Source organism: Carcharodon carcharias, chromosome 1, assembly GCF_017639515.1.
Source record: "Carcharodon carcharias isolate sCarCar2 chromosome 1, sCarCar2.pri, whole genome shotgun sequence".
Classification (NCBI taxonomy): Eukaryota; Metazoa; Chordata; class Chondrichthyes; order Lamniformes; family Lamnidae; genus Carcharodon; species Carcharodon carcharias.
This window is the reverse complement of record NC_054467.1, coordinates 167,221,949-167,249,209: the sequence shown is the minus strand read 5'-3', so window position 1 is coordinate 167,249,209 and position 27,261 is coordinate 167,221,949.

Below are 27,261 nucleotides of genomic sequence, written 5' to 3'. Positions count from 1 at the left end.
AGCGGCAGCAGAAACAGAAGAAGCAGCAGAAACAGAAGCGGCAGCAGAAACAGGAGTGGCAGCAGAAACAGAAACAGCAGCGGAAACAGTAGCAGCAGAAACAGTGGCAGCAGCAGAAACAGGAGCGGCAGCAGAATCATAGCAGCAGAAACAGAAACAGCTGCAGAAACAGCTGCAGCAGCAGAAACAGCAGCAGCAGAAACAGAAACAGCTGCAGAAACAGGAGCAGCAGCAGAAACAGGAGCAGCAGCAGAAATAGAAGCATCAGAAACAGAAGCAAAAGCAGAATCAAGAGCATCAGCAGAAACAGGAGCAGCAGCAGAAACAGAAGCAGCAGCAGAGACAGCAGCTGCAGAAACAGAAGCAGCTGGAGTAATATTAGCAGCAGCAGAAACAGCAGCAGCAGAGACAGCAGCAGCAGAGACAGCAGCAGCAGAAACAGAAGCAGCTTCAGAAACAAGAGCAGCAGCAGAGACAGCATCAGCAGCAGAAACAGAATCAGCAGCAGAAACAGAAGCAGCAGCAGAAACAAGAGCAGCAGTAGAGATAGCAGCAGCAGAAACAGAAGCAGCTGCAGAAACAGGAGCAGCAGCAGAAACAGCAGCAGCAGAAACAGAAACAGCTGCAGAAACAGGGGCAGCTACAGAAACAGGAACGGCAGCAGAAACAGGAGCGGCAGCAGAAGCAGGAGAAGCAGCAGAAACAGAAGTGGCAGCAGAAACAGAAACAGCAGCAGAAACAGTAGCAGCTGAAACAGGAGCAGCAGCAGAAACAAGAGCAGCAGTAGAGATAGCAGCAGCAGAAACAGAAGCAGCTGCAGAAACAGGAGCAGCAGCAGAAACAGCAGCAGCAGAAACAGAAACAGCTGCAGAAACAGGGGCAGCTACAGAAACAGGAACGGCAGCAGAAACAGGAGCGGCAGCAGAAGCAGGAGAAGCAGCAGAAACAGAAGTGGCAGCAGAAACAGAAACAGCAGCAGAAACAGTAGCAGCTGAAACAGGAGCAGCAGCAGAAACAGAGGCAGCAACAGAAATAGAAGCAACAGAAACAGGAGCAGCAGCAGGAGCGGCAGCAGAAACAGGAACAGCAGCAGAAACAGGAGCTGCAGCAGAAACAGGAGCAGCAGCAGAAACAGAAACAGCAGCAGAAACAGTAGCAGCAGAAACATGGGCAGCAGCAGAAACAGGAGTGGCAGCAGAAACAGAGGCAGCAGCAGAATCAGCAGCAGCAGAAACAGGAGCAGCAGCAGAAACAGCAGCAGCAGAAACAGAAGCAGCTGCAGAAACCGGAGCAGGAACAGAAACAGGAGCAGCAGAAACAGCAGCAGCAGAAACAGAAGCAACTGCAGAAACAGGAGAGGCAGCAGAAACAGAAGCAGCAGAAACAGCAGCAGAAACAGGAGCAGCAGCAGAAAAAGAGGCAGCAACAGAAATAGAAGCAGCAGAAACAGGAGCAGCAGCAGAAACAGGAGCGGCAGCAGAAACAGGAACAGCAGCAGAAACAGGAGCGGCGGCAGAAACAGGAGCAGCAGCAGAAACAGGAGCAGCTACAGAAATAGGAGCGGCAGCAGAAACAGAAGAAGCAGCAGAAACAGAAGCGGCAGCAGAAACAGGAGTGGCAGCAGAAACAGAAACAGCAGCGGAAACATTAGCAGCAGAAACAGTGGCAGCAGCAGAAGCAGGAGCGGCAGCAGAATCATAGCAGCAGAAACAGAAACAGCTGCAGAAACAGCTGCAGCAGCAGAAACAGCAACAGCAGAAACAGAAACAGCTGCAGAAACAGGAGCAGCAGCAGAAAGAGGAGCAGCAGCAGAAATAGAAGCAGCAGAAAGAGAAGCAAAAGCAGAAAGAAGAGCAGCAGCAGAAACAGGAGCAGCAGCAGAAACCGACGCAGCAGCAGAGACAGCAGCTGCAGAAACAGAAGCAGCTGGAGTAATATTAGCAGCAGCAGAAACAGCAGCAGCAGAGACAGCAGCAGCAGAGACAGCAGCAGCAGAAACAGAAGCAGCTTCAGAAACAAGAGCAGCAGCAGAGACAGCATCAGCAGCAGAAACAGAATCAGCAGCAGAAACAGAAGCAGCAGCAGAAACAAGAGCAGCAGTAGAGATAGCAGCAGCAGAAACAGAAGCAGCAGCAGAAACAGGAGCAGCAGTAGAAACAGCAGCAGCAGAAACAGAAACAGCTGCAGAAACAGGAGCAGCAGCAGAAACAGGGGCAGCAGAAATAGAATCAGGAGTGGCAGCAAAAACAGGAAAGGCAGCAGAAACAGAAGCAGCAGCAGAAAAAGTAGCAGCAGAAACAGTAGCAGCAGAAAAAGGGGCAGCAGCAGAAACAGGACCGGCAGCAGAAACAGCAAAAGCAGAAACAGAAGCAGCAGCAGAAACAGCAGCAGCAGAAACAGAAGCAGCAGCAGAAACAGGAGCAGCAGTAGAAACAGCAGCAGCAGAAACAGAAACAGCTGCAGAAACAGGAGCAGCAGCAGAAACAGGGGCAGCAGAAATAGAATCAGGAGTGGCAGCAAAAACAGGAAAGGCAGCAGAAACAGAAGCAGCAGCAGAAAAAGTAGCAGCAGAAACAGTAGCAGCAGAAAAAGGGGCAGCAGCAGAAACAGGACCGGCAGCAGAAACAGCAAAAGCAGAAACAGAAGCAGCAGCAGAAACAGCAGCAGCAGAAACAGAAGCAGCAGCAGAAACAAGAGCAGCAGCAGAAATACTAGAAGCTAAAACAGGAGCGGCAGCAGAAACAGAGGCAGCAACAGAAACAGAAGCAGCAGAAACAAGAGCAGCAGCAGAAACAAGAGCAGCAGCAGAAAGAGCAGCAGCAGAGACAGCAGCAGCAGAAACAGAATCAGCTGCAGAAACAGGAGCGGCAGCAGAAACAGGAGAAGCAGCAGAAACAGAAGTGGCAGCAGAAACAGAAACAGCAGCAGAAACAGTAGCAGCTGAAACAGGAGCAGCAGCAGAAACAGAGGCAGCAACAGAAATAGAAGCAACAGAAACAGGAGCAGCAGCAGGAGCGGCAGCAGAAACAGGAACAGCAGCAGAAACAGGAGCTGCAGCAGAAACAGGAGCAGCAGCAGAAAGAGGAGCAGCTACAGAAACAGGAACGGCAGCAGAAACAGGAGCGGCAGCAGAAACAGTAGAAGCAGCAGAAACAGAAGCGGCAGCAGAAACAGGAGTGGCAGCAGAAACAGAAACAGCAGCAGAAACAGTAGCAGCAGAAACATGGGCAGCAGCAGAAACAGGAGTGGCAGCAGAAACAGAGGCAGCAGCAGAATCAGCAGCAGCAGAAACAGAAACAGCTGCAGAAACAGGAGCAGCAGCAGAAACAGCAGCAGCAGAAACAGAAGCAGCTGCAGAAACCGGAGCAGGAACAGAAACAGGAGCAGCAGAAACAGCAGCAGCAGAAACAGAAGCAACTGCCGAAAAAGGAGAGGCAGCAGAAACAGAAGCAGCAGAAACAGCAGCAGAAACAGGAGCAGCAGCAGAAAAAGAGGCAGCAACAGAAATAGAAGCAGCAGAAACAGGAGCAGCAGCAGAAACAGGAGCGGCAGCAGAAACAGGAACAGCAGCAGAAAGAGGAGCAGCTACAGAAACAGGAACAGCAGCAGAAAAAGAGGCAGCAACAGAAATAGAAGCAGCAGAAACAGGAGCAGCAGCAGAAACAGGAGCGGCAGCAGAAACAGGAGCAGCAGCAGAAACAGGAGCAGCTACAGAAACAGGAACAGCAGCAGAAACAGGAGCGGCAGCAGAAACAGAAGAAGCAGCAGAAACAGAAGCGGCAGCAGAAACAGGAGTGGCAGCAGAAACAGAAACAGCAGCGGAAACAGTAGCAGCAGAAACAGTGGCAGCAGCAGAAACAGGAGCGGCAGCAGAATCATAGCAGCAGAAACAGAAACAGCTGCAGAAACAGCTGCAGCAGCAGAAACAGCAACAGCAGAAACAGAAACAGCTGCAGAAACAGGAGCAGCAGCAGAAACAGGAGCAGCAGCAGAAATAGAAGCAGCAGAAACAGAAGCAAAAGCAGAAAGAAGAGCAGCAGCAGAAACAGGAGCAGCAGCAGAAACAGAGGCAGCAGCAGAGACAGCAGCTGCAGAAACAGAAGCAGCTGGAGTAATATTAGCAGCAGCAGAAACAGCAGCAGCAGAGACAGCAGCAGCAGAGACAGCAGCAGCAGAAACAGAAGCAGCTTCAGAAACAAGAGCAGCAGCAGAGACAGCATCAGCAGCAGAAACAGAATCAGCAGCAGAAACAGAAGCAGCAGCAGAAACAAGAGCAGCAGTAGAGATAGCAGCAGCAGAAACAGAAGCAGCAGCAGAAACAGGAGCAGCAGCAGAAACAGCAGCAGCAGAAACAGAAACAGCTGCAGAAACAGGAGCAGCAGCAGAAACAGGAGCAGCAGAAATAGAATCAGGAGCGGCAGCAGAAACAGGAAAGGCAGCAGAAACAGAAGCAGCAGCAGAAAAAGTAGCAGCAGAAACAGTAGCAGCAGAAAAAGGGGCAGCAGCAGAAACAGGAGCGGCAGAGAAACAGAATCAGCAGCAGAAACATTAGCAGCAGAAACAGGAGCAGCAGCAGAAACAGAGCCAGCAGCAGAAATAGAAGCAGCAGAAACAAGAGCAGCAGCAGAAACAGCAACAGCAAAAACAGAAGCAGCAGAAACAGAAGCAGCAGCAGAAACAGAAGCAGCAGAAACAGCAGCAGCAGAAACAAAAGCAGCAGAAACAGAAGCAGCTGCAGAAACAGGATCGGCAGCAGAAACAGCAGTAGCAGAAACAGAAGCAGCAGCAGAAGCAGCAGCAGCAGAAACAGAGGCAGCAACAGAAATAGAAGCAACAGAAACAGGAGCAGCAGCAGGAGCGGCAGCAGAAACAGGAACAGCAGCAGAAACAGGAGCGGCAGCAGAAACAGGAGCAGCAGCAGAAAGAGGAGCAGCTACAGAAACAGGAACGGCAGCAGAAACAGGAGCGGCAGCAGAAACAGGAGAAGCAGCAGAAACAGAAGCGGCAGCAGAAACAGGAGTGGCAGCAGAAACAGAAACAGCAGCAGAAACAGTAGCAGCAGAAACATGGGCAGCAGCAGAAACAGGAGTGGCAGCAGAAACAGAGGCAGCAGCAGAATCAGCAGCAGCAGAAACAGAAACAGCTGCAGAAACAGGAGCAGCAGCAGAAACAGCAGCAGCAGAAACAGAAGCAGCTGCAGAAACAGGAGCAGGAACAGAAACAGGAGCAGCAGAAACAGCAGCAGCAGAAACAGAAGCAACTGCAGAAACAGGAGTGGCAGCAGAAACAGAGGCAGCAGCAGAATCAGCAGCAGCAGAAACAGAAACAGCTGCAGAAACAGGAGCAGCAGCAGAAACAGCAGCAGCAGAAACAGAAGCAGCTGCAGAAACAGGAGCAGGAACAGAAACAGAAGCAGCAGAAACAGCAGCAGAAACAGGAGCAGCAGCAGAAAAAGAGGCAGCAACAGAAATAGAAGCAGCAGAAACAGGAGCAGCAGCAGAAACAGGAGCGGTAGCAGAAACAGGAACAGCAGCAGAAAGAGGAGCGGCGGCAGAAACAGGAGCAGCAGCAGAAACGGGAGCAGCTACAGAAAGAGGAACGGCAGCAGAAACAGGAGCGGCAGCAGAAACAGAAGAAGCAGCAGAAACAGAAGCGGCAGCAGAAACAGGAGTGGCAGCAGAAACAGAAACAGCAGCGGAAACAGTAGCAGCAGAAACAGGGGCAGCAGCAGAAACAGGAGCGGCAGCAGAATCATAGCAGCAGAAACAGAAACAGCTGCAGAAACAGCTGCAGCAGCAGAAACAGCAGCAGCAGAAACAGAAACAGCTGCAGAAACAGGAGCAGCAGCAGAAACAGGAGCAGCAGCAGAAATAGAAGCAGCAGAAACAGAAGCAAAAGCAGAAACAAGAGCATCAGCAGAAACAGGAGCAGCAGCAGAAACAGAGGCAGCAGCAGAGACAGCAGCTGCAGAAACAGAAGCAGCTGGAGTAATATTAGCAGCAGCAGAAACAGCAGCAGCAGAGACAGCAGCAGCAGAGACAGCAGCAGCAGAAACAGAAGCAGCTTCAGAAACAAGAGCAGCAGCAGAGACAGCATCAGCAGCAGAAACAGAATCAGCAGCAGAAACAGAAGCAGCAGCAGAAACAAGAGCAGCAGTAGAGATAGCAGCAGCAGAAATAGAAGCAGCTGCAGAAACAGGAGCAGCAGCAGAAACAGCAGCAGCAGAAACAGAAACAGCTGCAGAAACAGGAGCAGCAGCAGAAACAGGAGCAGCAGAAATAGAATCAGGAGCGGCAGCAGAAACAGGAAAGGCAGCAGAAACAGAAGCAGCAGCAGAAAAAGTAGCAGCAGAAACAGTAGCAGCAGAAAAAGGGGCAGCAGCAGAAACAGGAGCGGCAGCAGAAACAGAATCAGCAGCAGAAACATTAGCAGCAGAAACAGGAGCAGCAGCAGAAACAGAGCCAGCAGCAGAAATAGAAGCAGCAGAAACAGGAGCAGCAGCAGAAACAGCAACAGCAATAACAGAAGCAGCAGAAACAGAGGCAGCAGCAGAAACAGAAGCAGCAGAAACAGCAGCAGCAGAAACAAAAGCAGCAGAAACAGAAGCAGCAGCAGAAACAGGAGCAGCAGCAGAAACAGCAGTAGCAGAAACAGAAGCAGCAGCAGAAACAGCAGCAGCAGAAACAGAAGCAGCAGCAGAAACAGGAGCAGCAGCAGAAACAGCAGTAGCAGAAACAGAAGCAGCAGCAGAAACAAGAGCAGCAGCAGAAATACTAGAAGCTAAAACAGGAGCGGCAGCAGAAACAGAGGCAGCAACAGAAACAGAAGCAGCAGAAACAAGAGCAGCAGCAGAAACAAGAGCAGCAGCAGAAACAGCAGCAGCAGAGACAGCAGCAGCAGAAACAGAATCAGCTGCAGAAACAGGAGCAGCAGCAGAAACAGGAACAGCAGCAGAAACAGGAGCGGCAGCAGAAACAGGAGCAGCAGCAGAAACAGGAGCAGCTACAGAAACAGGAACGGCAGCAGAAACAGGAGCGGCAGCAGAAACAGGAGAAGCAGCAGAAACAGGAGCAGCTACAGAAACAGGAACAGCAGCAGAAACAGGAGCGGCAGCAGAAACAGAAGAAGCAGCAGAAACAGAAGCGGCAGCAGAAACAGGAGTGGCAGCAGAAACAGAAACAGCAGCGGAAACAGTAGCAGCAGAAACAGTAGCAGCAGCAGAAACAGGAGCGGCAGCAGAATCATAGCAGCAGAAACAGAAACAGCTGCAGAAACAGCTGCAGCAGCAGAAACAGCAACAGCAGAAACAGAAACAGCTGCAGAAACAGGAGCAGCAGCAGAAACAGGAGCAGCAGCAGAAATAGAAGCAGCAGAAACAGAAGCAAAAGCAGAAAGAAGAGCAGCAGCAGAAACAGGAGCAGCAGCAGAAACAGAGGCAGCAGCAGAGACAGCAGCTGCAGAAACAGAAGCAGCTGGAGTAATATTAGCAGCAGCAGAAACAGCAGCAGCAGAGACAGCAGCAGCAGAGACAGCAGCAGCAGAAACAGAAGCAGCTTCAGAAACAAGAGCAGCAGCAGAGACAGCATCAGCAGCAGAAACAGAATCAGCAGCAGAAACAGAAGCAGCAGCAGAAACAAGAGCAGCAGTAGAGATAGCAGCAGCAGAAACAGAAGCAGCAGCAGAAACAGGAGCAGCAGCAGAAACAGCAGCAGCAGAAACAGAAACAGCTGCAGAAACAGGAGCAGCAGCAGAAACAGGAGCAGCAGAAATAGAATCAGGAGCGGCAGCAGAAACAGGAAAGGCAGCAGAAACAGAAGCAGCAGCAGAAAAAGTAGCAGCAGAAACAGTAGCAGCAGAAAAAGGGGCAGCAGCAGAAACAGGAGCGGCAGAGAAACAGAATCAGCAGCAGAAACATTAGCAGCAGAAACAGGAGCAGCAGCAGAAACAGAGCCAGCAGCAGAAATAGAAGCAGCAGAAACAAGAGCAGCAGCAGAAACAGCAACAGCAAAAACAGAAGCAGCAGAAACAGAAGCAGCAGCAGAAACAGAAGCAGCAGAAACAGCAGCAGCAGAAACAAAAGCAGCAGAAACAGAAGCAGCTGCAGAAACAGGATCGGCAGCAGAAACAGCAGTAGCAGAAACAGAAGCAGCAGCAGAAGCAGCAGCAGCAGAAACAGAGGCAGCAACAGAAATAGAAGCAACAGAAACAGGAGCAGCAGCAGGAGCGGCAGCAGAAACAGGAACAGCAGCAGAAACAGGAGCGGCAGCAGAAACAGGAGCAGCAGCAGAAAGAGGAGCAGCTACAGAAACAGGAACGGCAGCAGAAACAGGAGCGGCAGCAGAAACAGGAGAAGCAGCAGAAACAGAAGCGGCAGCAGAAACAGGAGTGGCAGCAGAAACAGAAACAGCAGCAGAAACAGTAGCAGCAGAAACATGGGCAGCAGCAGAAACAGGAGTGGCAGCAGAAACAGAGGCAGCAGCAGAATCAGCAGCAGCAGAAACAGAAACAGCTGCAGAAACAGGAGCAGCAGCAGAAACAGCAGCAGCAGAAACAGAAGCAGCTGCAGAAACAGGAGCAGGAACAGAAACAGGAGCAGCAGAAACAGCAGCAGCAGAAACAGAAGCAACTGCAGAAACAGGAGTGGCAGCAGAAACAGAGGCAGCAGCAGAATCAGCAGCAGCAGAAACAGAAACAGCTGCAGAAACAGGAGCAGCAGCAGAAACAGCAGCAGCAGAAACAGAAGCAGCTGCAGAAACAGGAGCAGGAACAGAAACAGAAGCAGCAGAAACAGCAGCAGAAACAGGAGCAGCAGCAGAAAAAGAGGCAGCAACAGAAATAGAAGCAGCAGAAACAGGAGCAGCAGCAGAAACAGGAGCGGTAGCAGAAACAGGAACAGCAGCAGAAAGAGGAGCGGCGGCAGAAACAGGAGCAGCAGCAGAAACGGGAGCAGCTACAGAAAGAGGAACGGCAGCAGAAACAGGAGCGGCAGCAGAAACAGAAGAAGCAGCAGAAACAGAAGCGGCAGCAGAAACAGGAGTGGCAGCAGAAACAGAAACAGCAGCGGAAACAGTAGCAGCAGAAACAGGGGCAGCAGCAGAAACAGGAGCGGCAGCAGAATCATAGCAGCAGAAACAGAAACAGCTGCAGAAACAGCTGCAGCAGCAGAAACAGCAGCAGCAGAAACAGAAACAGCTGCAGAAACAGAAGCAGCAGCAGAAACAGGAGCAGCAGCAGAAATAGAAGCAGCAGAAACAGAAGCAAAAGCAGAAACAAGAGCATCAGCAGAAACAGGAGCAGCAGCAGAAACAGAGGCAGCAGCAGAGACAGCAGCTGCAGAAACAGAAGCAGCTGGAGTAATATTAGCAGCAGCAGAAACAGCAGCAGCAGAGACAGCAGCAGCAGAGACAGCAGCAGCAGAAACAGAAGCAGCTTCAGAAACAAGAGCAGCAGCAGAGACAGCATCAGCAGCAGAAACAGAATCAGCAGCAGAAACAGAAGCAGCAGCAGAAACAAGAGCAGCAGTAGAGATAGCAGCAGCAGAAATAGAAGCAGCTGCAGAAACAGGAGCAGCAGCAGAAACATGAGCAGCAGCAGAAATACTAGAAGCTAAAACAGGAGCGGCAGCAGAAACAGAGGCAGCAACAGAAACAGAAGCAGCAGAAACAAGAGCAGCAGCAGAAACAAGAGCAGCAGCAGAAACAGCAGCAGCAGAGACAGCAGCAGCAGAAACAGAATCAGCTGCAGAAACAGGAGCAGCAGCAGAAACAGGAACAGCAGCAGAAACAGGAGCGGCAGCAGAAACAGGAGCAGCAGCAGAAACAGGAGCAGCTACAGAAACAGGAACGGCAGCAGAAACAGGAGCGGCAGCAGAAACAGGAGAAGCAGCAGAAACAGGAGCAGCTACAGAAACAGGAACAGCAGCAGAAACAGGAGCGGCAGCAGAAACAGAAGAAGCAGCAGAAACAGAAGCGGCAGCAGAAACAGGAGTGGCAGCAGAAACAGAAACAGCAGCGGAAACAGTAGCAGCAGAAACAGTGGCAGCAGCAGAAACAGGAGCGGCAGCAGAATCATAGCAGCAGAAACAGAAACAGCTGCAGAAACAGCTGCAGCAGCAGAAACAGCAACAGCAGAAACAGAAACAGCTGCAGAAACAGGAGCAGCAGCAGAAACAGGAGCAGCAGCAGAAATAGAAGCAGCAGAAACAGAAGCAAAAGCAGAAAGAAGAGCAGCAGCAGAAACATTAGCAGCAGCAGAAACAGAGGCAGCAGCAGAGACAGCAGCTGCAGAAACAGAAGCAGCTGGAGTAATATTAGCAGCAGCAGAAACAGCAGCAGCAGAGACAGCAGCAGCAGAGACAGCAGCAGCAGAAACAGAAGCAGCTTCAGAAACAAGAGCAGCAGCAGAGACAGCATCAGCAGCAGAAACAGAATCAGCAGCAGAAACAGAAGCAGCAGCAGAAACAAGAGCAGCAGTAGAGATAGCAGCAGCAGAAACAGAAGCAGCAGCAGAAACAGGAGCAGCAGCAGAAACAGCAGCAGCAGAAACAGAAACAGCTGCAGAAACAGGAGCAGCAGCAGAAACAGGAGCAGCAGAAATAGAATCAGGAGCGGCAGCAGAAACAGGAAAGGCAGCAGAAACAGAAGCAGCAGCAGAAAAAGTAGCAGCAGAAACAGTAGCAGCAGAAAAAGGGGCAGCAGCAGGAACAGGAGCGGCAGCAGAAACAGAATCAGCAGCAGAAACATTAGCAGCAGAAACAGGAGCAGCAGCAGAAACAGAGCCAGCAGCAGAAATAGAAGCAGCAGAAACAAGAGCAGCAGCAGAAACAGCAACAGCAAAAACAGAAGCAGCAGAAACAGAAGCAGCAGCAGAAACAGAAGCAGCAGAAACAGCAGCAGCAGAAACAAAAGCAGCAGAAACAGAAGCAGCTGCAGAAACAGGATCGGCAGCAGAAACAGCAGTAGCAGAAACAGAAGCAGCAGCAGAAGCAGCAGCAGCAGAAACAGAGGCAGCAACAGAAATAGAAGCAACAGAAACAGGAGCAGCAGCAGGAGCGGCAGCAGAAACAGGAACAGCAGCAGAAACAGGAGCGGCAGCAGAAACAGGAGCAGCATCAGAAAGAGGAGCAGCTACAGAAACAGGAACGGCAGCAGAAACAGGAGCGGCAGCAGAAACAGGAGAAGCAGCAGAAACAGAAGCGGCAGCAGAAACAGGAGTGGCAGCAGAAACAGAAACAGCAGCAGAAACAGTAGCAGCAGAAACATGGGCAGCAGCAGAAACAGGAGTGGCAGCAGAAACAGAGGCAGCAGCAGAATCAGCAGCAGCAGAAACAGAAACAGCTGCAGAAACAGGAGCAGCAGCAGAAACAGCAGCAGCAGAAACAGAAGCAGCTGCAGAAACAGGAGCAGGAACAGAAACAGGAGCAGCAGAAACAGCAGCAGCAGAAACAGAAGCAACTGCAGAAACAGGAGTGGCAGCAGAAACAGAGGCAGCAGCAGAATCAGCAGCAGCAGAAACAGAAACAGCTGCAGAAACAGGAGCAGCAGCAGAAACAGCAGCAGCAGAAACAGAAGCAGCTGCAGAAACAGGAGCAGGAACAGAAACAGAAGCAGCAGAAACAGCAGCAGAAACAGGAGCAGCAGCAGAAAAAGAGGCAGCAACAGAAATAGAAGCAGCAGAAACAGGAGCAGCAGCAGAAACAGGAGCGGTAGCAGAAACAGGAACAGCATCAGAAAGAGGAGCGGCGGCAGAAACAGGAGCAGCAGCAGAAACGGGAGCAGCTACAGAAAGAGGAACGGCAGCAGAAACAGGAGCGGCAGCAGAAACAGAAGAAGCAGCAGAAACAGAAGCGGCAGCAGAAACAGGAGTGGTAGCAGAAACAGAAACAGCAGCGGAAACAGTAGCAGCAGAAACAGTGGCAGCAGCAGAAACAGGAGCGGCAGCAGAATCATAGCAGCAGAAACAGAAACAGCTGCAGAAACAGCTGCAGCAGCAGAAACAGCAGCAGCAGAAACAGAAACAGCTGCAGAAACAGGAGCAGCAGCAGAAACAGGAGCAGCAGCAGAAATAGAAGCAGCAGAAACAGAAGCAAAAGCAGAATCAAGAGCATCAGCAGAAACAGGAGCAGCAGCAGAAACAGAGGCAGCAGCAGAGACAGCAGCTGCAGAAACAGAAGCAGCTGGAGTAATATTAGCAGCAGCAGAAACAGCAGCAGCAGAGACAGCAGCAGCAGAGACAGCAGCAGCAGAAACAGAAGCAGCTTCAGAAACAAGAGCAGCAGCAGAGACAGCATCAGCAGCAGAAACAGAATCAGCAGCAGAAACAGAAGCAGCAGCAGAAACAAGAGCAGCAGTAGAGATAGCAGCAGCAGAAACAGAAGCAGCTGCAGAAACAGGAGCAGCAGCAGAAACAGCAGCAGCAGAAACAGAAACAGCTGCAGAAACAGGAGCAGCAGCAGAAACAGGAGCAGCAGAAATAGAATCAGGAGCGGCAGCAGAAACAGGAAAGGCAGCAGAAACAGAAGCAGCAGCAGAAAAAGTAGCAGCAGAAACAGTAGCAGCAGAAAAAGGGGCAGCAGCAGAAACAGGAGCGGCAGCAGAAACAGAATCAGCAGCAGAAACATTAGCAGCAGAAAGAGGAGCAGCAGCAGAAACAGAGCCAGCAGCAGAAATAGAAGCAGCAGAAACAGGAGCAGCAGCAGAAACAGCAACAGCAAAAACAGAAGCAGCAGAAACAGAAGCAGCAGCAGAAACAGAAGCAGCAGAAACAGCAGCAGCAGAAACAAAAGCAGAAGAAACAGAAGCAGCAGCAGAAACAGGAGCAGCTGCAGAAACAGCAGTAGCAGAAACAGAAGCAGCAGCAGAAACAGCAGCAGCAGAAACAGAAGCAGCAGCAGAAACAGGAGCAGCAGCAGAAACAGCAGTAGCAGAAACAGAAGCAGCAGCAGAAACAAGAGCAGCAGCAGAAATACTAGAAGCTAAAACAGGAGCGGCAGCAGAAACAGAGGCAGCAACAGAAACAGAAGCAGCAGAAACAAGAGCAGCAGCAGAAACAAGAGCAGCAGCAGAAACAGCAGCAGCAGAGACAGCAGCAGCAGAAACAGAATCAGCTGCAGAAACAGGAGCAGCAGCAGAAACAGGAACAGCAGCAGAAACAGGAGCGGCAGCAGAAACAGGAGCAGCAGCAGAAACAGGAGCAGCTACAGAAACAGGAACGGCAGCAGAAACAGGAGCGGCAGCAGAAACAGGAGAAGCAGCAGAAACAGAAGCGGCAGCAGAAACAGGAGTGGCAGCAGAAACAGAAACAGCAGCGGAAACAGTAGCAGCAGAAACAGGGGCAGCAGCAGAAACAGGAGCGGCAGCAGAATCATAGCAGCAGAAACAGAAACAGATGCAGAAACAGCTGCAGCAGCAGAAACAGCAGCAGCAGAAACAGAAACAGCTGCAGAAACAGGAGCAGCAGCAGAAACAGGAGCAGCAGCAGAAATAGAAGCAGCAGAAACAGAAGCAAAAGCAGAAACAAGAGCAGCAGCAGAAACAGGAGCAGCAGCAGAAACAGAGGCAGCAGCAGAGACAGCAGCTGCAGAAACAGAAGCAGCTGGAGTAATATTACCAGCAGCAGAAACAGCAGCAGCAGAGACAGCAGCAGCAGAGACAGCAGCAGCAGAAACAGAAGCAGCTTCAGAAATAAGAGCAGCAGCAGAGACAGCATCAGCAGCAGAAACAGAATCAGCAGCAGAAACAGAAGCAGCAGCAGAAACAAGAGCAGCAGTAGAGATTGCAGCAGCAGAAACAGAAGCAGCAGCAGAAACAGGAGCAGCAGCAGAAACAGAGCCAGCAGCAGAAATAGAAGCAGCAGAAACAGGAGCAGCAGCAGAAACAGCAACAGCAAAAACAGAAGCAGCAGAAAAAGAAGTTGCAGCAGAAACAGAAGCAGCAGAAACTGCAGCAGCAGAAACAAAAGCAGCAGAAACAGAAGCAGCTGCAGAAACAGGATCAGCAGCAGAAACAGCAGTAGCAGAAACAGAAGCAGCAGCAGAAGCAGCAGCAGCAGAAACAGAAGCAGCAACAGAAATAGAAGCAACAGAAACAGGAGCAGCAGCAGGAGCGGCAGCAGAAACAGGAACAGCAGCAGAAACAGGAGCGGCAGCAGAAACAGGAGCAGCAGCAGAAAGAGGAGCAGCTACAGAAACAGGAACGGCAGCAGAAACAGGAGCGGCAGCAGAAACAGGAGAAGCAGCAGAAACAGAAGCGGCAGCAGAAACAGGAGTGGCAGCAGAAACAGAAACAGCAGCAGAAACAGTAGCAGCAGAAACATGGGCAGCAGCAGAAACAGGAGTGGCAGCAGAAACAGAGGCAGCAGCAGAATCAGCAGCAGCAGAAACAGAAACAGCTGCAGAAACAGGAGCAGCAGCAGAAACAGCAGCAGCAGAAACAGAAGCAGCTGCAGCAACAGGAGCAGGAACAGAAACAGGAGCAGCAGAAACAGCAGCAGCAGAAACAGAAGCAACTGCAGAAACAGGAGTGGCAGCAGAAACAGAAGCAGCAGCAGAATCAGCAGCAGCAGAAACAGAAACAGCTGCAGAAACAGGAGCAGCAGCAGAAACAGCAGCAGCAGAAACAGAAGCATCTGCAGAAACAGGAGCAGGAACAGAAATAGGAGCAGCAGAAACAGCAGCAGCAGAAACAGAAGCAACTGCAGAAACAGGAGAGGCAGCAGAAACAGAAGCAGCAGAAACAGCAGCAGAAACAGGAGCAGCAGCAGAAAAAGAGGCAGCAACAGAAATAGAAGCAGCAGAAACAGGAGCAGCAGCAGAAAAAGAGGCAGCAACAGAAATAGAAGCAGCAGAAACAGGAGCAGCAGCAGAAAAAGGAGCGGTAGCAGAAACAGGAACAGCAGCAGAAACGGGAGCAGCTACAGAAAGAGGAACGGCAGCAGAAACAGGAGCGGCAGCAGAAACAGAAGAAGCAGCAGAAACAGAAGCGGCAGCAGAAACAGGAGTGGCAGCAGAAACAGAAACAGCAGCGGAAACAGTAGCAGCAGAAACAGTGGCAGCAGCAGAAACAGGAGCGGCAGCAGAATCATAGCAGCAGAAACAGAATCAGCTGCATAAACAGGAGCAGCAGTAGAAACAGCAGTAGCAGAAACAGAAACAGCTGCAGAAACAGGAGCAGCAGAAACAGAAGCAGCAGCAGAAACAGGAGCAGCAGCAGAAACAGAAGCGGCAGCAGAAACAGGAGTGGCAGCAGAAACAGAAACAGCAGCAGAAACAGTAGCAGCAGAAACAGAGGCAGCAGCAGAATCAGCAGCAGCAGAAACAGAAACAGCTGCAGAAACAGGAGCAGCAGCAGAAACAGCAGCAGCAGAAACAGAAGCAGCTGCAGAAACAGGAGCAGCAGCAGAAACAGGAGCAGCAGAAACAGCAGCAGCAGAAACAGAAGCAACTGCAGAAACAGGAGAGGCAGCAGATCAGAAGCAGCAGAAACAGCAGCAGAAACAGGAGCAGCAGCAGAAAAAGAGGCAGCAACAGAAATAGAGGCAGCAGAAAGAGGAGCAGCAGCAGAAACAGGAGCGGCAGCAGAAACAGGAACAGCAGCAGAAACAGGAGCAGCAGCAGAAACAGCAGCAGCAGAAACAGAAACAGCTGCAGAAACAGGAGCAGCAGCAGAGACAGCATCAGCAGCAGAAACAGAATCAGCAGCAGAAACAGAAGCAGCAGCAGAAACAAGAGCAGCAGTAGAGATAGCAGCAGCAGAAACAGGAGCAGCAGCAGAAACAGGAGCAGCAGAAATAGAATCAGGAGCGGCAGCAGAAACAGGAAAGGCAGCAGAAACAGAAGCAGCAGCAGAAACAGTAGCAGCAGAAAAAGGGGCAGCAGCAGAAACAGGAACGGCAGCAGAAACAGAATCAGCAGCAGAAACAGAATCAGCAGCAGAAACATTAGCAGCAGAAACAGGAGCAGCAGCAGAAACAGAGCCAGCAGCAGAAATAGAAGCAGCAGAAACAAGAGCAGCAGCAGAAACAGAAGCAGCAAAAACAGAAGCAGCAGAAACAGAAGCAGCAGAAACAGCAGCAGCAGAAACAAAAGCAGCAGAAACAGAAGCAGCTGCAGAAACAGGAGCAGCAGCAGAAATAGCAGTAGCAGAAACAGCTGCAGCAGCAGAAACAGCAGCAGCAGAAACAGAAACAGCTGCAGAAACAGGAGCAGCAGCAGAAACAGGAGCAGCAGCAGAAATAGAAGCAGCAGAAACAGAAGCAAAAGCAGAAACAAGAGCAGCAGCAGAAACAGGAGCAGCAGCAGAAACAGAGGCATCAGCAGATATAGAAGCAGCAGAAACAGAGGCAGCAGCAGAAACAAGAGCAGCAGCAGAAACAGCTGCAGCAGAGACAGCAGCAGCAGAAACAGAAGCAGCTGCAGGAACAGGAGCAGCAGCAGAAACAGGAGCAGCAGAAACAGCAGCAGCAGAAACAGAAGCAACTGCAGAAACAGGAGAGGCAGCAGAAACAGAAGCAGCAGAAACAGCAGCAGAAACAGGAGCAGCAGCAGAAAAAGAGGCAGCAACAGAAATAGAAGCAGCAGAAACAGGAGCAGCAGCAGAAAAAGGAGCGGTAGCAGAAACAGGAACAGCAGCAGAAACGGGAGCAGCTACAGAAAGAGGAACGGCAGCAGAAACAGGAGCGGCAGCAGAAACAGAAGAAGCAGCAGAAACAGAAGCGGCAGCAGAAACAGGAGTGGCAGCAGAAACAGAAACAGCAGCGGAAACAGTAGCAGCAGAAACAGTGGCAGCAGCAGAAACAGGAGCGGCAGCAGAATCATAGCAGCAGAAACAGAATCAGCTGCATAAACAGGAGCAGCAGTAGAAACAGCAGTAGCAGAAACAGAAACAGCTGCAGAAACAGGAGCAGCAGAAACAGAAGCAGCAGCAGAAACAGGAGCAGCAGCAGAAACAGAAGCGGCAGCAGAAACAGGAGTGGCAGCAGAAACAGAAACAGCAGCAGAAACAGTAGCAGCAGAAACAGAGGCAGCAGCAGAATCAGCAGCAGCAGAAACAGAAACAGCTGCAGAAACAGGAGCAGCAGCAGAAACAGCAGCAGCAGAAACAGAAGCAGCTGCAGAAACAGGAGCAGCAGCAGAAACAGGAGCAGCAGAAACAGCAGCAGCAGAAACAGAAGCAACTGCAGAAACAGGAGAGGCAGCAGATCAGAAGCAGCAGAAACAGCAGCAGAAACAGGAGCAGCAGCAGAAAAAGAGGCAGCAACAGAAATAGAGGCAGCAGAAAGAGGAGCAGCAGCAGAAACAGGAGCGGCAGCAGAAACAGGAACAGCAGCAGAAACAGGAGCAGCAGCAGAAACAGCAGCAGCAGAAACAGAAACAGCTGCAGAAACAGGAGCAGCAGCAGAGACAGCATCAGCAGCAGAAACAGAATCAGCAGCAGAAACAGAAGCAGCAGCAGAAACAGGAGCAGCAGGAGAGAGAGCAGCAGCAGAAACAGGAGCAGCAGCAGAAACAGGAGCAGCAGAAATAGAATCAGGAGCGGCAGCAGAAACAGGAAAGGCAGCAGAAACAGAAGCAGCAGCAGAAACAGTAGCAGCAGAAAAAGGGGCAGCAGCAGAAACAGGAACGGCAGCAGAAACAGAATCAGCAGCAGAAACAGAATCAGCAGCAGAAACATTAGCAGCAGAAACAGGAGCAGCAGCAGAAACAGAGCCAGCAGCAGAAATAGAAGCAGCAGAAACAAGAGCAGCAGCAGAAACAGAAGCAGCAAAAACAGAAGCAGCAGAAACAGAAGCAGCAGAAACAGCAGCAGCAGAAACAAAAGCAGCAGAAACAGAAGCAGCTGCAGAAACAGGAGCAGCAGCAGAAATAGCAGTAGCAGAAACAGCTGCAGCAGCAGAAACAGCAGCAGCAGAAACAGAAACAGCTGCAGAAACAGGAGCAGCAGCAGAAACAGGAGCAGCAGCAGAAATAGAAGCAGCAGAAACAGAAGCAAAAGCAGAAAGAAGAGCAGCAGCAGAAACAGGAGCAGCAGCAGAAACAGAGGCAGCAGCAGAGACAGCAGCTGCAGAAACAGATGCAGCTGGAGTAATATTAGCAGCAGCAGAAACAGCAGCAGCAGAGACAGCAGCAGCAGAGACAGCAGCAGCATAAACAGAAGCAACTTCAGAAACAAGAGCAGCAGCAGAGACAGCATCAGCAGCAGAAACAGAATCAGCAGCAGAAACAGAAGCAGCAGCAGAAACAAGAGCAGCAGTAGAGATAGCAGCAGCAGAAACAGAAGCAGCTGCAGAAACAGGAGCAGCAGCAGAAACAGCAGCAGCAGAAACAGAAACAGCTGCAGAAACAGGAGCAGCAGCAGAAACAGGAGCAGCAGAAATAGAATCAGGAGCGGCAGCAGAAACAGGCAAGGCAGCAGAAACAGAAGCAGCAGCAGAAAAAGTAGCAGCAGAAACAGTAGCAGCAGAAAAAGGTGCAGCAGCAGAAACAGGAGCGGCAGCAGAAACAGAATCAGCAGCAGAAACATTAGCAGCAGAAACAGGAGCAGCAGCAGAAACAGAGCCAGCAGCAGAAATAGAAGCAGCAGAAACAAGAGCAGCAGCAGAAACAGCAACAGCAAAAACAGAAGCAGCAGAAACAGAAGCAGCAGCAGAAACAGAAGCAGCAGAAACAGCAGCAGCAGAAACAAAAGCAGCAGAAACAGAAGCAGCTGCAGAAACAGGAGCAGCAGCAGAAACAGCAGTAGCAGAAACAGAAGCAGCAGCAGAAACAGCAGCAGCAGAAACAGAAGCAGCAGCAGAAACAGGAGCAGCAGCAGAAACAGCAGTAGCAGAAACAGAAGCAGCAGCAGAAACAGCAGCAGCAGATCCAGAATCAGCAGCAGCAACAGGAGCAGCAGCAGAAACATAAGCAGCAGAAACAGCAACAGAAACAGGAGCAGCTGCAGAAACAGAGGCAGCAACAGAAACAGAAGCAGCAGAAACAAGAGCAGCAGCAGAAACAAGAGCAGCAGCAGAAACAGCAGCAGCAGAGACAGCAGCAGCAGAAACAGAATCAGTTGCAGAAACAGAAGCAGCAGCAGAAACAAGAGCAGCAGTAGAGATAGCAGCAGCAGAAACAGGAGCAGCAGCAGAAACAGGAGCAGCAGAAATAGAATCAGGAGCGGCAGCAGAAACAGGAGCGGCAGCAGAAACAGAATCAGCAGCAGAAACATTAGCAGCAGAAACAGGAGCAGCGGCAGAAACAGAGCCAGCAGCAGAAATAGAAGCAGCAGAAACAAGAGCAGCAGCAGAAACAGCAACAGCAAAAACAGAAGCAGCAGAAACAGAAGCAGCAGCAGAAACAGAAGCAGCAGAAACAGCAGCAGCAGAAACAAAAGCAGCAGAAACAGCAGGAGCAGCAGAAACAGAAGCAGCAGCAGAAACAGAATCAGCAGCAGAAACAGAAGCAGCAGCAGAAACAAGAGCAGCAGTAGAGATAGCAGCAGCAGAAACAGAAGCAGCTGCAGAAACAGGAGAAGCAGCAGAAACAGCAGCAGCAGAAACAGAAACAGCTGCAGAAACAGGAGCAGCAGCAGAAACAGGAGCACCAAAAATAGAATCAGGAGCGGCAGCAGAAACAGGCAAGGCAGCAGAAACAGAAGCAGCAGCAGAAAAAGTAGCAGCAGAAACAGTAGCAGCAGAAGAAGGGGCAGCAGCAGAAACAGGAGCGGCAGCAGAAACAGAATCAGCAGCAGAAACATTAGCAGCAGAAACATTAGCAGCAGCAGAAACAGAGCCAGCAGCAGAAATAGAAGCAGCAGATACAAGAGCAGCAGCAGAAACAGCAACAGCAAAAACAGAAGCAGCAGAAACAGAAGCAGCAGCAGAAACAGAAGCAGCAGAAACAGCAGCAGCAGAAACAAAAGCAGCAGAAACAGAAGCAGCAGCAGAAACAGGAGCAGCAGCAGAAACAGCAGTAGCAGAAACAGAAGCAGCAGCAGAAACAAGAGCAGCAGCAGAAATACTAGAAACAAAAACAGGAGTGGCAGCAGATCCAGAATCAGCAGCAGAAACAGAGGCAGCAGCAGCAACAGGAGCAGCAGCAGAAACATAAGCAGCAGAAACAGCAGCAGAAATAGGAGCAGCAGCAGAAACCGAGGCAGCAACAGAAACAGAAGCAGCAGAAACAAGAGCAGCAGCAGAAACAAAAGCAGCAGCAGAAACAGAATCAGCTGCAGAAACAGGAGCAGCAGCAGAAACAGCAGTAGCAGAAACAGAAACAGCTGCAGAAACAGAAGCAGCAGAAACAGAAGCAGCAGCAGAAACAGGAGAAGCAGCAGAAACAGAAGCGGCAGCAGAAGCAGGAGTGGCAGCAGAAACAGAAACAGCAGCAGAAACAGTAGCAGCAGAAACATGGGCAGCAGCAGAAACAGGAGCGGCAGCAGAAACAGAGGCAGCAGCAGAATCAGCAGCAGCAGAAACAGAAACAGCTGCAGAAACAGGAGCAGCAGCAGAAACAGCAGCTGCAGAAACAGAAGCAGCTGCAGAAACAGGAGCAGCAGCAGAAACAGGAGCAGCAGAAACAGCAGCAGCAGAAACAGAAGCAACTGCAGAAACAGGAGAGGCAGCAGAAACAGAAGCAGCAGAAACAGCAGCAGAAACAGGAGCAGCAGCAGAAAAAGAGGCAGCAACAGAAATAGAAGCAGCAGAAACAGGAGCAGCAGCAGAAACAGGAGCGGCAGCAGAACCAGGAACAGCAGCAGAAACAGGAGCAGCAGCAGAAACAGCAGCAGCAGAAACAGAAGCAGCTTCAGAAACAGGAGCAGCAGCAGAGACAGCATCAGCAGCAGAAACAGAATCAGCAGCAGAAACAGAAGCAGCAGCAGAAACAAGAGCAGCAGTAGAGATAGCAGCAGCAGAAACAGGAGCAGCAGCAGAAACAGGAGCAGCAGAAATAGAATCAGGAGCGGCAGCAGAAACACGAAAGGCAGCAGAAACAGAAGCAGCAGCAGAAAAAGTAGCAGCAGAAACAGTAGCAGCAGAAAAAGGGGCAGCAGCAGAAACAGGAGCGGCAGCAGAAACAGAATCAGCAGCAGAAACATTAGCAGCAGAAACAGGAGCAGCAGCAGAAACAGAGCCAGCAGCAGAAATAGAAGCAGCAGAAAATAGAGCAGCAGCAGAAACAGCAACAGCAAAAACAGAAGCAGCAGAAACAGAAGCAGCAGCAGAAACAGAAGCAGCAGAAACAGCAGCAGCAGAAACAGCAGCAGCAGAAACAGCAGCAGCAGAAACAGCAGCAGCAGCAGAAAGAGAAGCAGCAGCAGAAACAGAATCAGCAGCAGAAACAGAAGCAGCAGCAGAAACAAGAGCCGCAGTAGAGATAGCAGCAGCAGAAACAGAAGCAGCTGCAGAAACAGGAGAAGCAGCAGAAACAGCAGCAGCAGAAACAGAAACAGCTGCAGAAACAGGAGCAGCAGCAGAAACAGGAGCAGCAAAAATAGAATCAGGAGCGGCAGCAGAAACAGGAAAGGCAGCAGAAACAGAAGCAGCAGCAGAAAAAGTAGCAGCAGAAACAGTAGCAGCAGAAAAAGGGGCAGCAGCAGAAACAGGAGCGGCAGCAGAAACAGAATCAGCAGCAGAAACATTAGCAGCAGAAACAGGAGCAGCAGCAGAAACAGAGCCAGCAGCAGAAATAGAAGCAGCAGAAACAAGAGCAGCAGCAGAAACAGCAACAGCAAAAACAGAAGCAGCAGAAACAGAAGCAGCAGCAGAAACAGAAGCAGCAGAAACAGCAGCAGCAGAAACAAAAGCAGCAGAAACAGAAGCAGCAGCAGAAACAGGAGCAGCAGCAGAAACAGCAGTAGCAGAAACAGAAGCAGCAGCAGAAACAAGAGCAGCAGCAGAAATACTAGAAACAAAAACAGGAGCGGCAGCAGATCCAGAATCAGCAGCAGAAACAGAGGCAGCAGCAGCAACAGGAGCAGCAGCAGAAACATAAGCAGCAGAAACAGCAGCAGAAACAGGAGCAGCAGCAGAAACCGAGGCAGCAACAGAAACCGAAGCAGCAGAAACAAGAGCAGCAGCAGAAACAAGAGCAGCAGTAGAAACAGCAGCAGCAGCAGAGACAGCAGCAGCAGAAACAGAATCAGCTGCAGAAACAGGAGCAGCAGCAGAAACAGCAGTAGCAGAAACAGAAACAGCTGCAGAAACAGGAGCAGCAGAAACAGAAGCAGCAGCAGAAACAGGAGCAGCAGCAGAAACAGAAGCGGCAGCAGAAACAGGAGTGGCAGCAGAAACAGAAACAGCAGCAGAATCAGCAGCAGCAGAAACAGAAGCAGCTGCAGAAACAGGAGCAGCAGCAGAAACAGGAGCAGCAGAAACAGCAGCAGCAGAAACAGAAGCAACTGCAGAAACAGGAGAGGCAGCAGAAACAGAAGCAGCAGAAACAGCAGCAGAAACAGGGGCAGCAGCAGAAAAAGAGGCAGCAACAGAAATAGAAGCAGCAGAAACAGGAGCAGCAGCAGAAACAGGAGCGGCAGCAGAACCAGGAACAGCAGCAGAAACAGGAGCAGCAGCAGAAACAGCAGCAGCAGAAACAGAAACAGCTGCAGAAACAGGAGCAGCAGCAGAGACAGCATCAGCAGCAGAAACAGAATCAGCAGCAGAAACAGAAGCAGCAGCAGAAACAAGAGCAGCAGTAGAGATAGCAGCAGCAGAAACAGAAGCAGCTGGAGAAACAGGAGCAGCAGCAGAAACAGCAGCAGCAGAAACAGAAACAGCTGCAGAAACAGGAGCAGCAGCAGAAACAGGAGCAGCAGAAATAGAATCAGGAGTGGCAGCAGAAACAGGAAAGGCAGCAGAAACAGAATCAGCAGCAGAAAAAGTAGCAGCAGAAACAGTAGCAGCAGAAAAAGGGGCAGCAGCAGAAACAGGAGCGGCAGCAGAAACAGAATCAGCAGCAGAAACATTAGCAGCAGAAACAGGAGCAGCAGCAGAAACAGAGCCAGCAGCAGAAATAGAAGCAGCAGAAACAAGAGCAGCAGCAGAAACAGCAACAACAAAAACAGAAGCAGCAGAAACAGAAGCAGCAGCAGAAACAGAAGCAGCAGAAACAGCAGCAGCAGAAACAAAAGCAGCAGAAACAGAAGCAGCTGCAGAAACAGGAGCAGCAGCAGAAACAGCAGTAGCAGAAACAGAAGCAGCAGCAGAAACAGCAGCAGCAGAAACAAGAGCAGCAGCAGAAACAAGAGCAGCAGCAGAAACAGGAGCAGCAGCAGAATCAGCAACAGCAGAAACTGAAACAGTTGCAGAAACAGGAGCAGCAGGAGGAACAGCAGCAGCAGCAGAAATAGAAGCAGCAGAAACAGAAGCAGAAGCAGAAACAGGAGCAGCAGCAGAAACAGAAGCAGCAGCAAAACAGGAGCAGCAACAGAAACAGAGGCAGCAAAAGAAATAGAAGCAGCAGAAACAGGAGCAGCAGCAGAAACAGGACCGGCTGCAGGAAAAGGAGTGGCAGCAGAAACAGGAGCAGCACCAGAAACAGGAACGGCAGCAGAAACAGGAGCGGCAGCAGAAACAGGAGTGGCAGCAGAAACAGAAGCAGCAGCAGAAACGGTAGCAGCAGAAACAGTAGAAGCAGAAACATGGGCAGTAGCAGAAACAGGAGCGGCAGCAGAAACAGGATCAGCAGCAGAATCAGTAGCAGCAGAAACAGGAGCAGCAGCAGAAACAGAGGCAGCAGCAGAAATAGAAGCAGCAGAAACAAGAGCAACAGCAGAAACAGCAACAGCAAAAGCAGAAGCAGCAGAAACAGAAGCAGCAGCTGAAACAGAAGTAGCAGAAACAGCAGCAGCAGAAACTGCAGTAGCAGGAACAGAAACGGCTGAGAAACAGGAGCAGCAGCAGAAACAGAAGCGGCAGCAGAAACAGGAGTGGCAGCAGAAACAGAAACAGCAGCAGAAACAGTAGCAGCAGAAACATGGGCAGCAGCAGAAACAGGAGTGGCAGCAGAAACAGAGGCAGCAGCAGAATCAGCAGCAGCAGAAACAGAAACAGCTGCAGAAACAGGAGCAGCAGCAGAAACAGCAGCAGCAGAAACAGAAGCAGCTGCAGAAACAGGAGCAGCAGCAGAAACAGGAGCAGCAGAAACAGCAGCAGCAGAAACAGAAGCAACTGCAGAAACAGGAGTGGCAGCAGGAACAGAAGCAGCAGAAACAGCAGCAGAAACAGGAGCAGCAGCAGAAAAAGAGGCAGCAACAGAAATAGAAGCAGCAGAAACAGGAGCAGCAGCAGAAACAGGAGCAGCAGCAGAAACCGGAACAGCAGCAGAAACAGGACCAGCAGCAGAAACAGCAGCGGCAGAAACAGAAACAGCTGCAGAAACAGGAGCAGCAGCAGAGACAGCATCAGCAGCAGAAACAGAGTCAGCAGCAGAAACAGAAGCAGCAGCAGAAACAAGAGCCGCAGTAGAGATAGCAGCAGCAGAAACAGGAGCAGCAGCAGAAACAGGAGCAGCAGAAATAGAATCAGGAGCGGCAGCAGAAACAGGAAAGGCAGCAGAAACAGAAGCAGCAGCAGAAAAAGTAGCAGCAGAAACAGTAGCAGCAGAAAAAGGGGCAGCAGCAGAAACAGGAGCGGCAGCAGAAACAGAATCAGCAGCAGAAACATTAGCAGCAGAAACAGGAGCAGCAGCAGAAACAGAGCCAGCAGCAGAAATAGAAGCAGCAGAAACAAGAGCAGCAGCAGAAACAGCAACAACAAAAACAGAAGCAGCAGAAACAGAAGCAGCAGCAGAAACAGAAGCAGCAGCAGAAACAGGAGCGGCAGCAGAAACAGAGGCAGCAGCAGAATCAGCAGCAGCAGAAACAGAAACAGCTGCAGAAACAGGAGCAGCAGCAGAAACAGCAGCAACAGAAACAGAAGCAGCTGCAGAAACAGGAGTAGCAGCAGAAACAGGAGCAGCAGAAACAGCAGCAGCAGAAACAGAAGCAACTGCAGAAACAGGAGAGGCAGCAGAAACAGAAGCAGCAGAAACAGCAGCAGAAACAGGAGCAGCAGCAGAAAAAGAGGCAGCAACAGAAATAGAAGCAGCAGAAACAGGAGCAGCAGCAGAAACAGGAGAGGCAGCAGAAACAGGAACAGCAGCAGAAACAGGAGCAGCAGCAGAAACAGCAGCAGCAGAATCAGAAACAGCTGCAGAAACAGGAGCAGCAGCAGAGACAGCATCAGCAGCAGAAACAGAATCAGCAGCAGAAATAGAAGCAGCAGCAGAAACAAGAGCAGCAGTAGAGATAGTAGCAGCAGAAACAGGAGCAGCAGCAGAAACAGGAGCAGCAGAAATAGAATCAGGAGCGGCAGCAGAAACAGGAAAGGCAGCAGAAACAGAAGCAGCAGCAGAAAAAGTAGCAGCAGAAACAGTAGCAGCAGAAAAAGGGGCAGCAGCAGAAACAGGAGCGGCAGCAGAAACAGAATCAGCAGCAGAAACATTAGCAGCAGAAACAGGAGCAGCAGCAGAAACAGAGCCAGCAGCAGAAATAGAAGCAGCAGAAACAGAAGCAGCTGCAGAAACAGGAGCAGCAGCAGAAACAGCAGTAGCAGAAACAGAAGCAGCAGCAGAAACAGCAGCAGCAGAAACAAGAGCAGCAGCAGAAACAAGAGCAGCAGCAGAAACAGGAGCAGCAGCAGAATCAGCAGCAGCAGAAACTGAAACAGCTGCAGAAACAGGAGCAGCAGCAGGAACAGCAGCAGCAGCAGAAATAGAAGCAGCAGAAACAGAAGCAGAAGCAGAAACAGGAGCAGCAGCAGAAACAGAAGCAGCAGCAAAACAGGAGCAGCAACAGAAACAGAGGCAGCATCAGAAATAGAAGCAGCAGAAACAGGAGCAGCAGCAGAAACAGGACCGGCTGCAGGAAAAGGAGCGGCAGCAGAAAAAGGAGCAGCAGCAGAAACAGGAACAGCAGCAGAAACAGGAGCGGCAGCAGAAACAGGAGTGGCAGCAGAAGCAGAAGCAGCAGCAGAAACAGTAGCAGCAGAAAAAGTAGCAGCAGAAACAGGGGCAGCAGCAGAAACAGGAGCGGCAGCAGAAACAGGATCAGCAGCAGAATCAGTAGCAGCAGAAACAGGAGCAGCAGCAGAAACAGAGGCAGCAGCAGAAATAGAAGCAGCAGAAACAAGAGCAACAGCAGAAACAGCAACAGCAAAAGCAGAAGCAGCAGAAACAGAAGCAGCAGCAGAAACAGAAGCAGCAGAAACAGCAGCAGCAGAAACAGCAGTAGCAGGAACAGAATCAGCAGCAGAAACAGGAACAGCAGCAGAAAAAGGAGCAGTAGCAGAAACAGGAGCAGCAGAAGAAACAGGACCGGCAGCAGAAACAGGAGTGTCAACAGAAACAGAAGCAGCAGCAGAAACAGTAGCAGCAGAAACAGGGGCAGTTGCAGAAACAGGAGCGGCAGCAGAAACAGAGTCAGCAGCAGAAACAATAGCAGCAGAAACAGGAGCAGCAGCAGAAACAGAGGCAGCAGCAGAAACAGTAGCAGCAGAAACAGAAGTAGCAGCAGGAACAGAGGCAGCAGCAGAAATAGATGCAGCAGAAACTGGAGCAGCAGCAAATACAGGAGCCGCAGCAGAAACAGGAGCGGCAGCAGATCAGGAGCAGCAGCAGAAACAGGAACGGCAGCAGAAACAGGAGCGGCAGCAGAAACAGGAGCAGCAGCAGAAACAGGAACGGCAGCAGAAACAGGAGTGGCAGCAGAAACAGAAGCAGTAGCAGAAACAGTAGCAGTAGAAACAGTAGCAGCAGAAACAGGAGCAGCCGCAGAAACAGAGGCAGCAGCAGAAATAGAAGCAGCAGAAACAAGAGCTGCAGCAGAAACAGCAACAGCAAAAAAATAAGCAGCAGAAACAGAAGCAGCTGCAGAACAAGGAGCAGCAGCAGAAGCAGCAGCAGCAGAAACAGCAGCAGCAGAAACAGAAGCAGCTGCAGAAACAGGAGCAGCATCAGAAACAGCAGTAGCAGAAACAGAAGCAGCAGCAGAAACAGCAGCAGCAGAAACAGAAGCAGCTGCAGAAACAGGAGAGGCAGCAGAAACAGAAGCAGCAGAAGCAGCAGCTGAAACAGGAGCAGCAGCAGAAACAGAGGCAGCAACAGAAACAGAAGCAGCAGAAACAGGAGCAGCAGCAGGAGCGGCAGCAGAAACAGGAACAGCAGCAGAAACAGGAGCGGCAGCAGAAACAGGAGCAGCAGCAGAAAGAGGAGCAGCTACAGAAACAGGAACGGCAGCAGAAACAGGA